We start from the raw sequence: 12,113 nt of genomic DNA, 5'->3' as shown, positions 1-12,113 counted from the left end.
GTGAACAAACCTCTTCTTCAGTTATCTTATGTAGAGAGAGAGAGTAGGGCCACAAAATCAGTCAGAAAGACAAATCTACCCCCGCAGAGAGGGCTGTTCAATAACCCTAAACAACCAACACCTAGTGCAGCTACCAAAGAAATGCAATCTGTTATAGAAAATCCTCAAAAAAACATTAATGGTACACCAATTTCAAAGAGGTTTTAGTAACTTAAGGACAGCTGCTTTCAGAAAACATTGTGGCATCAATTAGACACTACGCAGCTTCAGTACTCTTTATAAAATGCATGGGCTAAAAGAAAAAACACTCAAGTGCATATCATGTGATACACGACTCTTTCCTTGTAGTAATGCAGATAGGGCAGAAGATAAGAATTTCAAAGTAATTCAACCTCGGTGAGGCGTAAATAGTTTTCAAAAAAGAAGCCTATGCACTTTACACTACTAGATGGGACGTGTGGGGGCCATCACTGGGAAAGGAATTTTAAAAAAAGGTATGGAGTTCTACTTTTCAATAGGAAAAAAAAAAACGTACTGAGAAGTTTTGGTTCCCTGCTACATATACATATAAACAATTAAAAAAAGTCCGGCAACTTCCATGTAAAAACTTCAGTTCACGGACCGTAAGCGTTAAATTCCAAACCCCCAAAAGTAGTTGGTTATGTGTTCTGCTAACAAACAATAAATCCAACGCTCTTCCACAATGAGATGCTGACGGTCTTACACAAATGTAAAAGATACAAAATAGGACTTGACATTGCCAACTACATCACAGAGGACATGGATATTTCCTCCTGCCAATTGGGATGACCATATAGCTGTATCCTGCATATCTTAGAGGACACAGCACAGATCTGCACATGTCATGTCATGATTGAAGAGAACATCTGAAGGCGAGACTGTACCACTTCTGTTATTTGCAATGTCCTCCAAAGTCACAACAGGCATGAGGTGATTCAATTATACTCCTAACTAAAATGAACGAATTAGTTTTAGAAGGTTTTGTATCATTAAGTTTAACATTCTTTCAACTGAAGTTTCAGGGGCTTTGTTGACTTGCATTGATAAGCGAATGTCAGTATGTGAGAGTAGAGAACCATAACGTCCATAAACATTTTCTCTGTGAAGGACTGTTCTGCGTCTCTTCCGGCATGCCAAATACATGTAGTGGCGGAGTGAAGCTCATTTCTATCAGTGGTGACAACAAGCAGCAATAGCATGTGGGATTTTAAGAGCAGTGCGTGAGACTCAAACACTGGCTGGGGGAGGCAGAGAGACGTTCCAGCACTTGGCTCACTCCTCCAACAACCCTGTAGCCGGTTTGTGCTTCTCGGCAGTTCCTCCTTCCTTTGCGAAGACTTCTTCCTGTAGGGGTGATCTCCTTTCCCCTCTCACAGCAAGCCAGGTAGACTCCTTTAAAATGCAGTCCCACAAATGCAGAGTTTGAAGTGATGGACTCAAACCTCGAGACAGTGGCTACCAACCATGAATCCTCATAGTTTCCCTAACTTAACTCTCGTCTCTTCTGCAAAGGAAAAATCGTGGAGCCATTTGAGGAAGTTTCAGAGTTTCTATTGTAGTCTCTTTTAAAACTAAGAATGTGGAGTCCTCCAACACTGCACTTGAACACCGCCAACCACCCTCCCTATTTACCAATGAACTGGTATACAGACATCAGTCCCAAGTACAACCATTTGCTATGCAACTGGTCTCACCTTTGCTTGAGTTAGAGCTACTGGCATTATACTACATAACTGGACTTTTCTTGCCACAAATTGGTCAACCCTGCAGCATAATGTGGCCCTCGCTGCCACATAATTCCAGTGGCCTGCAAATAACTAAAGTACTCCCATTTACCTTCTTCCTCTATTTGCAGCAAAAATAAAAAATATTGGCTTTATATTTTTTCATATTATTCTGGGCTCCCCTCAACCTAGTATGGGGACACAGAGATGACTGAGACAGAAAGAGCACATCATGTGGTGAGTTATGGGGAGGTTGTAAGAAACATGGTAATGTAACCATCTAGTCAGCACCTTGAGAGTAGAAGCACATGAAAACAGAATATCAGAACATAAAGCAATGTAACCATAGATCTAGCCCCCACAGGGCGTAATGCATTACACATTTTTAGGCCTACTAGAATAATATGACAAACAGCCTTAAACCACAAACTACTCCCAGCTGTTAAACAAATGTTCCAGCCAGGAAAGAACTTAAAAAGACACAGACTGGTGGGAGGGGTTAAGATTTTGCAATCCCACTCCCCAACTTAGTGTGGGGACCCAGACATCATAGACAGAAAGATTGTGTCGTGCTGAACATTGTGATGGTGGTCCCATTGTCCTAAGACCACCACACTGAGTTATGGGCAAACATGTTTAGTAAAAGAAATGCCCTGCAAAACATTATGGGGCAAGTTTCCAAGTGCAGCGAATATTGTAGTATCTTGATTGTAATGCTCAGACCAGCCCCTAGAGAACACCATAATAAAAATAGACTTTGTAAGAAACATGGTCATGTAACCATATAGTCAGCCCCTAGATAGCATAATGACATTAAAGCAAAATGGGAGAAAGTAATGCAGTGTAACTATATATGTACTCCTTGTAAGGCGTAGTGCCTTACACATGTTCAAGCACAGTAGGCTTACTGCAATAATATGACAAACAAGGCCCTAAAACACAAACTACTCCCAACTGTAAAACAAACGTTCCAGCCATATGAGAGCTTAAAAAGACATTGGATGGTGGGAGAGATTATTATTTTGCACACACCACTTGCCTCAAACCTAGTATGGAGACCCAGAGGTGATCTAGGCAGAATGTGTGTTGTGCTGAATGGTTTGGTGGTGGTCATATTGTCATAGGACAACCACAGGCTGAGTTAAGGGCCCAAATGGTATTTTTTTTTTAAAATGCCCCAAAAAGCATTATGGGACAAGTTTCCAAGTGCAGCGAATAATGTAGTATCTAATGCTTAATGCGAATAACAGCCCCTAGAGGACACCATCATAAAAATAGCATTTGTAAGAAACATGCTCAGTCATGGAAAGTTCCAGCCATGAAAGAGCTTAAAAAGACATGGAATGGTCTGAGAGGTTACACTAGGCTTCACTTTCACAGACGTGTGCGATTGGCAAGAACACTACAAAGACCACAGATCACCGAGATGTGTTGGCGGGGGAGGGAGGGAAATGAGGACAGTCCTGTTTTCAGGTGTAACTGTAAGGACATGCCTCCTTGGCATGGTTCCCCCCTGACTTTTTGCCTTTGCTGATGCTATGTTTTGATTTGAAAGTGTGCTGAGGCCTGCTAACCAGGCCCCAGCACCAGTGTTCTTTCCCTAACCTCTACTTTTGTTTTCACAATTGGCACACCCTGGCATCCAGGTAAGTCCCTTGTAACTGGTACCCCTGCTACCAAGGGCCCTGATGACAGGGAAGGTTTCTAAGGGCTGCAGCATATCTTATGCCACCCTGGGGACCCCTCACTCAGCACAGACACACTGCTTGCCAGCTTGTGTGTGCTGGTGAGGACAAAACGAGTAAGTCGACATGGCACTCCCCTCAGGGTGCCATGCCAACCTCACACTGCCTATGCAGTATAGATAGTCACCCCTCTAGCAGGCCTTACAGCCCTAAGGCAGGGTGCACTATACCATAGGTGAGGGCACCAGTGCATGAGCACTGTGCCCCTACAGTGTCTAAACAAAACCTTAGACATAGTAAGTGCAGGGTAGCCATAAGAGTATATGGTCTGGGAGTCTGTCAAACACGAACTCCACAGCGCCATAATGGCTACACTGAAAACTGGGAAGTTTGGTATCAAACTTCTCAGCACAATAAATGCACACTGATGCCAGTGTACATTTTATTGTAAAATACACCCCAGAGGGCACCTTAGAGGTGCCCCCTGAAACCTTAACCAACTACCCGTGCAGGCTGACTGGTTTTAGCAGCCTGCCACATTAGAGACATGTTGCTGGCCACATGGGGAGAGTGCCTTTGTCACTCTGTGGCTAGTAACAAAGCCTGCACTGGGTGGAGATGCTATCACCTCCCCAGGCAGGAGCTGTAACACCTGGCGGTGAGCCTCAAAGTGTCCCCCCCTTTGTTCCAGTACCACAGAGCATTCCAGCTAGTGGAGTTGCCCGCCCCCTCCGGCCACGGCCTCACTTTTGGCAGCAAGACCGGATGAAATAATGAGAATAACAAGGAGGAGTCACTGGCCAGTCAGGACAGCCCCTAAGGTGCCCTGAGCTGAGGTGACTGACTTTTAGAAATCCTCCATCTTGCAGATGGAGGATTCCCCCAATAGGGATAGGAATGTGACCCCCTCCCCTTGGGAGGAGGCACAAAGAGGGTGTACCCACCCTCAGGGCTAGTAGCCATTGGCTACTAACCCCCCAGACCTAAACACGCCCTTAAATTTAGTATTTAAGGGCTCCCCTGAACCTAGGAACTCGGATTCCTGCAACCTAAGAAGAAGAGGACTGCTGAGCTGAAAAACCCTGCAGAGAAGACGGAGACACCAACTGCTTTGGCCCCAGCTCTACCGGCCTGTCTCCCCACTTCTAAAGACACTGCTCCAGCGACGCTTTCCCCAGGGACCAGCGACCTCTGAATCCTCAGAGGACTGCCCTGCTCTAGAAGGACCAAGAAACTCCAGAGGACAGCGGCCCTGTTCACCAAAGACTGCAACTTTGTTTCCAAAGGAGCAACTTTAAAACAACTGCGTCTCCCGCCAGAAGCGCGAGACTTGCAACTCTGCACCCAACGCCCCCTGCTCGACTGGTGGAGAAACAACACTTCAGGGAGGACTCCCCGGCGACTCCGAGACTGTGAGTAACCAAAGTTGTCCCCCCTGAGCCCCCACAGCGACGCCTGCAGAGGGAATCCCGAGGCTGGAAAAGACCCTGCACCTGCAGCCCCCCAGGACCTGAAGGATCGGAACTCCAGTGCATGAGTGACCCCCAGGAGGCCCTCTCCCTTGCCCAGGTGGTGGCTACCCCGACGAGCCCCCCCCCCCTTGCCTGCATCGCTGAAGAGACCCCTTGGTCTCCCATTGAAACCTATTGAAAACCCGACGCGTGTTTGCACACTGCACCCGGCCGCCCCCGTGCTGCTGAGGGTGTACTTTCTGTGCTAACTTGTGTCCCGCCCGGTGCCCTACAAAACCCCCCGGTGCCCTACAAAACCCCCCTGGTCTGCCCTCCGAAGACGCGGGTACTTACCTGCTGGCAGACTGGAACCGGGGCACCCCCTTCTCCATTGAAGCCTATGCGTTTTGGGCACCACTTTGAACTCTGCACCTGACCGGCCCTGAGCTGCTGGTGTGGTAACTCTGGGGTTGCTTTGAACCCCCAACGGTGGGCTACCTTGGACCCAAACTTGAACCCCGTAGGTGGTTTACTTACCTGCAAGAACTAACAATTACTTACCTCCCCTAGGAACTGTGAAAATTGCACTGTCTAGTTTTAAAATAGCTATATGTGTTTTATTTGAAAAGTATATATGCTATTGTGATTATTCAAAGTTCCTAAAGTACTTACCTGCAATACCTTTCATTTGAAGTATTACATGTAAATCTTGAACCTGTGGTTCTTAAAATAAACTAAGAAAATATATTTTTCTATACAAAAACCTATTGGCCTGGAATTGTCTCTGAGTGTGTGTGCCTCATTTATTGCCTGTGTGTGTACAACAAATGCTTAACACTACTCCTTTGATAAGCCTACTGCTCGACCACACTACCACAAAATAGAGCATTAGTATTATCTCTTTTTGCCACTATCTTACCTCTAAGGGGAACCCTTGGACTCTGTATGCACTATTTCAAAGTAAGGAATAGTATGCACAGAGCCAACTTCTTACAGTAACTAACAAACACGTAGTGCGGGGGGCCATATTGTAATATCCAGAGTGTGATATGTGGAGAGGCGAGCTCCAGTCAATGCAGAACCCAGAACAACGGTTTTTAGATAAAAAAAAAATTCTCCAGAAAATATTTTCACATTTTGCAAAATAAAATACTCCCAGCTCAAAAATACAGCAAAAATTATAAATCATTTAAAATGTTTCAATATTAGTATAAATGAATTTGAAATAGCAACTATATATTTAAGCTTCCATCACCTGTTTTAAACCCGTTCTCTGTTGCGCCATCTCGAGCTGGTCTCGCACGGAGACCTTTGTCTTTTGTAGTTGTCATAACACCTTTGTGCTATTCTAAGCATCTTGAGCAGTCAAAGATTAGAACATTAAAATAAATCGTTCTCAAATTATCAGACGTCCCCGGGGTAATGCGGAGATGGGGCACAGATAACGTAAACATGCAAAATGCAAAAAAATTGAAAAATAAAATTTGAAAGAATTATTCCCTCAAATGGAGCCAGCTCTGCATTTGTTCGTACTCTAATTACAGGTTTCCTTGAACGATGATTGGCTGAGAAAGGTGCATATATTATAATGTGAGCTGGGAGAAAAATGCCTGGTAGACATTTGAACTTAGTCACTAATTTTTGCAAAAGTCACATTCTTGGATTGAAATGAAAAAATGATGGATTTGTAGTCCAAGTACGAACTGGAACTAAGCCTACCCTCATAATGAAGAAATCAGATACTAGCCGCTTAAATATAATTCTGGGTTGTATGTATAGGTGTGTTGTTTGAAAGGAAAGAAGGTTGGCACTCCCCTTGACAGGGATGGAAGAGGTCCCAGGAAGATGAAGAAACAACTTATGGCCATCACGCAGTGTGAAGCGGCGAGGTAAAAGAAAAAAAAAAAAACTAGTGCACCACACTCAGCTATATGACCGATTGTGCAATAATCTATGTAACAGCATTCGTCTCCAAGACAGTAACAAAGCAGCCTCAAGGCATGACAAACAAGGCATTTACCTACAAAATAAAGGGAATTTTGAAAGGCAGGACAAGGAATGATTACACCATGTCGAGAGAGAGCGCTTGCTAGCTGCCTCGGCTCAACCTAAAAAAGGAAGGCGTGCATGGTGTGCTCCTCTGGACAACAGAGCACCAGCAGTCATGCATGACTGTTGCAAAAGCTGGGCAGGTTGAGAAAATAATACAATGAGTAATCAGTTGGCTAACACAGGGTGGGGGGTGTAAATTCGCAAAATTACAAGGAGGATGTTAACAAACATGCACATAGTTCACCAATTCGCTAGAGTGTGACCAGTCTTGAAGGTACAATCTCGTATCATGGACTGCCAATGTCCACATTAAAAAAAAAAAAAAAAAGACTTTTCATATAATATAGATCTTGCAGTGAAGCCAAAGTCAAAAGCATGTGATGCCAGCACTAGGACGGCCCACGCTTCTCGTCAATGGTATTGAAAATCTAGTTGTGTTGCGGTACAAGTCTACAATGCTTTCAAGAGAGCCACCTTGATTTCAACTCCAATTTACATTTTGGCAAGACTCGTCTCGGGGTACACATTCGCGTTAATGTCGGTTTTGACAACAAACAGCCAGAACAAACAATATGTCGTACATCACCTATGAGCAAAACTATACTTGGCAACCCTCTGAAGTATTTACATTTATGCAGCATATAACAGCATATTAACTGAGGGAGGCAGGATGGGAGCCATGTGCAGATTCTTTTAAATCACAATGTACTAGATTTACTTTAACATTCACGCACCTAGTCAAAACTTCACAGCCAGTGTGTGCCAGCTTGTAGCTACCAGTTACTTCCGCAGAATCCTATTATATGTCAGTGTGCAAGGCACCTGCCTGTCAAGAACAGTGCTCAGTGCTGCAAATGTCCTCTTGCCTGTTCAAGTTCGCACGTTCTGCAAAAAGGTTGCAACCAGTGGCCCTGGAAGATAGCATGGCCAGCTAGTCTTTGCTGCCTTCAAGACTATGGCATACTGTAGAAATTGCCCACTTGAAATATTGGGTTTCAGTCGCATGTTATCCAAATACCAAAGCGTCTCACTTCCTTGAATCACTTATTTTCAGAACGTGTTGGCTCCTCTTATCATTCAGGTTCAGAGCTTGGACTGTCGCAGCCACCACTTCCATACCCAATGAAAGGCATTTCAGAAGCAACTTCCCAAACATATCTGCACATCCAATCCCTCAATCTCTGGGTCCATATCACCACTCTATGTGGATAAACATTTTGGTTTATTCCTTCTAGCAATCAGACGTTGTTATAATATCCTTACCAATAATAGAACCACGATTGCACTGAAAATTGGTGTACTGCAACTTGTACTAGTAAACGTGCTTGCCCAGCTACTCCCATGCTGGATTAGCCATACCAATCCAATCCCCAGAAGGCCACGACTGCATAAAGGTGCAACAATCGGGTATGTAAAGACATGAAGGAGGTGAAAGCATTAAAATGAAGTTGAAATCCAGTTCTCTGTATTCCCCGTTTAGTTATCCATTTGATCACTGCCTGTCTCCCTTCTAGTGTTGTGACCCCTTTCATCTTGAATAAATCCACTCTAGGTGTAAATAACAATCATAATCAACCAGTCACCCTCCTTAGCACCTTGTGGAAGTTGCCGCAGAAGTTGGTTACCAGCAAGGCCACTGGAATTATTAACTTTGATGTATCTGCCACATAATCCACCATCTGATGCATAATCTGTAGATTTCAACCAAAAAAAATAAAAAAATTAAATGTTTCAAGCTCTAATGACTCAAGTTACTGAAAAGCACGCCACATGCTGCAGCTCAGTGGAAGGCTCTTTCCAAAGCTTGATGGTCACCTCTTTGGTAGTTTATTGCTATATTTGAGTACTAAACTGGAACAAATGAGGTGCAACCAGTGCCCAGACAGCGTTAACAAGTGTAAAACTGACATAATACTATCATAAAATGTGCTGCATTATGCCACATAATTTGACATTTCTTGCTGCATATATTTACCCACCCCGGCAAAATAATTCCACTGCCCTGGTTACCGGGCAGTTGTCCCGTTATCTTGATGAGCGAATGTTCGCAATCCACGACCCACAGGTTTGTCCGGGCCATAGCACTGAAACTATGATGGTCAGTGTCCATGATGATATGTAGTAGGAGCGATTCTGTTGGACCTCTGCATAGAATCTGACGTAGTCGACCAAGGACTGATGTTGCACACCTTTAATGAAAGGGACAAGAGTGTGTGTGGTACTTTACTGCATAACAAAGTCTAAGAGGGTGGTTCCAATCACTGTCACTCTATTTAAGATCAGCTTAGACCGCTGTGACAAGTGAGGTTCAAGATGGCTAAACATATGTCATCAATCTTATTTAACATGCATGTCTGGCAAATAATTGCACTGATGAGATCTTTTTAGTCCATCCTGTGCTGACAGTTCCTAAGACCAGACAAGCAGGATTTGTCAGCCTCAAAACAAAAACTAACCTTCAGCTGCCAATAAATAGAAGGCCAAAGTCACTTGAAAATCAATGTGATAACACCAGAGCTGTTGCTCTTGGTCAACCATCAACCACACTAGTACTGCAGTAGGTGGCACTCATGAATGGAGGGCCCTTCCTTCGCCTACCCCAAATTATTATTTTAGGGGGGTACATTTCTTTTAGGTTAGGAGAGCTCACTAAAGATCGCACTTCAATCTGGGGCTAGCTCTTACGTCCATTCACTACATGTGCTGAACAAGACCCTCCAAAAGCCTATGCATGCCTGTACTACCAACACTGGAGTGATGCAACAGCACATACTTAGGTTTGCCTGATAACAGTGTCTCAAAGGCCCAGAAAGTATTTTAAGGCCGGCAGGCGAAACAATGTACAGTTAACATGCAGTTAATGTGTCTCTGCGTGGCCCTCAGAGCATTTTTACACTCTGGAAGAATCAGAAGTGGCAAATGTAACAAAGATACACACCAGTCCAGTTTTTAAACTGTGAAAATCTTGTTTGGGGAAATACGAAAATGATTAAGAAAGGCTGCTGATGAGGCAGAGAGTTTTGATACTTTGTCCCTAGGATCTACAATACACTTCCTTTATTATTAGGAGGCAGGGAAACTTTTGTAGATCTCTGAAAACATTACTTTAGAGGATAACTATTTGCTGTTATCACTGGATGAGTTTACCATTCATATTTCTTTCCTCTACACAAAACTGTTGAGATCTATCACTGAAGACATAACCCAAACCAAAACACCCCTTCATAGTACGTGTGGGAGAAGGGATCCAAGAACAAAAATAAACACAGTTATGCCAGGGTAGATCTCAGGAATTGATGAAGCAAACTTCTCTGCATAAAAATAAAATGACCCAATATTAAGATTTAAGAAATCAGTTGCATAAAGGACGGGCATGTTTCAAGGAGCTTACTCTCAAACCTCTTCGTGGTCAGTACATCAGAACAAGCATTGGATGCCGTTCTTTTTGGTCCATTAATTCTTAGCATCGCTTAGGACTGAGATGGTGACTAAAAGAGCAATCCCCCAAAAATAATTCATACACGTTTCGATAACTGGCATTAGACCCATTTGTGAGTAAAAAAAAAATGCAATCACCAACTTGTAAAAACGTGCATTCATCGATCAGGCTAAAGAAGAGTAGTCTGATTTTCCATATGTGGATCACTGCTATCCTCTCCCTAGCACTAAACATGAGCAATTGTGGCTGATAAAATAAATATTTACCACATTGATCTTATCGAAAATCAAAGCCTTACTGTATGACAATACCTCGTTCTCTTATATTGTTACCTCCCCTGGCCATGAGATTCCATTTTATTGATCTTCTCTTGCGTATCTTGAGGCTTTTTTTACTGGTCGTGATCACAGTCCTGAGCACGGAATCGATCCAAGGCTGTGACCATTGCATATACAGTTGGCACGAAACCCTGATCATTAGTATCAGGAACATATGTACTGATAAATGTATGCATTATGTTTTAATTCCCTTCCATACACTTCTACCTCGCTCACTGAAAACCAACCACTAATGCAAAGCAACTCATTTCACCTTCCTTACCAATTTCTTTCCTTGTGCATAAACGTATGAGGATTTTAGCCTCCCCCGAATCACCATCAATTTCTCATGTTCTACTTGGATGTGTGATTGTTCTATTATAAAACAGAAACCTATCCCGGTTCCACTTCAGAAAGCCCTCCATTTCCCCCTCCTTTTGGAAATTATTCCTACATGTAATAATCCAAGTTGTGAATATATAGGTACACATTTCAACCATGCGTACTGGACACATTGTCAAGGCCTTTATACTATTTCACCAAGATGACCTGAGAATCCAGACACTGCCTTGACATTGCATCTGGCATGATGTTTAAATTTAGCTATTGGCTCGTTCTGATGTCACATTATCAATTCCGAAATCCTAGAACATCTGAACATTAACCCTCACTACCTCCAATCTATTCTTTATCCACTACTCTCCCACCATGCCCTCTTCCAGTGCCAATGCCTCTGCTTGAACTTCACCTGCTCTCCATATTCTCTGTATTACTTTAGTCCAAAGAAAATTTACTGTTCTTTACTTCTCACCATTTATTTCACTGTGGGTGCCCATCTACCTCTACCATTATTTTTTTCCTAATGTGTCATATAATATCAGTTTCAATTTGGGCAGGAAGACTACCATATTTCATCTGCTTACCGGATATCTTCGCCTCCTCATTTTAAGAACTGTGCATGACTGGTACAAAGGGGGAAACAAGAATAGTTTGGATTCTTCATATTGTATTAAATAATTTTGTAGTTTCTCGAGAAATAGTATCCACGTTTTTGCAATGTTTCTTTTAAGGATGCTACTTTTCAGACTATCTACAGTTGCTTATCAGCTAATCAGTATCCTATGGGCTATCACTACATTAAACCAGAGAGACCATTTATTCTTCTCAACTAAATGGGCATTATTTCTTATGGATCTCCCTTCACCACTCAATCAGGACTTCAAGCTGTGCGTTCAATGACCTGATTACATCATAGTTTTCAGATACTCCTCTGTCAACTTAACTGGTCTATGCTGCCACCTTCTGCAGTTCTTGCCTCAATGCCACAACAGTGCCCACTAAGCCAAGACAGATGCTGTAATTTTGCATGACCAGAATCAGTCAGATTAACATGCCCAGACAGGTATATGCCTAATAAGAATGAT

General features: G+C 43.2%; 1 protein-coding gene and 1 pseudogene across 4 annotated transcripts in view; one reads left to right on the top strand and one right to left on the bottom strand.

Moving 5' to 3' along the window:
* The window catches only part of HNRNPR (heterogeneous nuclear ribonucleoprotein R), a 355,793-nt gene that overhangs the window by 295,729 nt on the left and 47,951 nt on the right, over positions 1-12,113 (bottom strand). The window lies entirely within an intron of this gene.
* LOC138286312 (U6atac minor spliceosomal RNA) lies at positions 6,663-6,743 on the top strand (annotated as a pseudogene).

Source organism: Pleurodeles waltl, chromosome 3_1 (assembly GCF_031143425.1).
Source record: "Pleurodeles waltl isolate 20211129_DDA chromosome 3_1, aPleWal1.hap1.20221129, whole genome shotgun sequence".
NCBI classification, from domain to species: Eukaryota; Metazoa; Chordata; class Amphibia; order Caudata; family Salamandridae; genus Pleurodeles; species Pleurodeles waltl.
The sequence above is the reverse complement of the archived record's forward strand: the minus strand, read 5'-3'. Positions and strand labels throughout refer to the sequence as shown.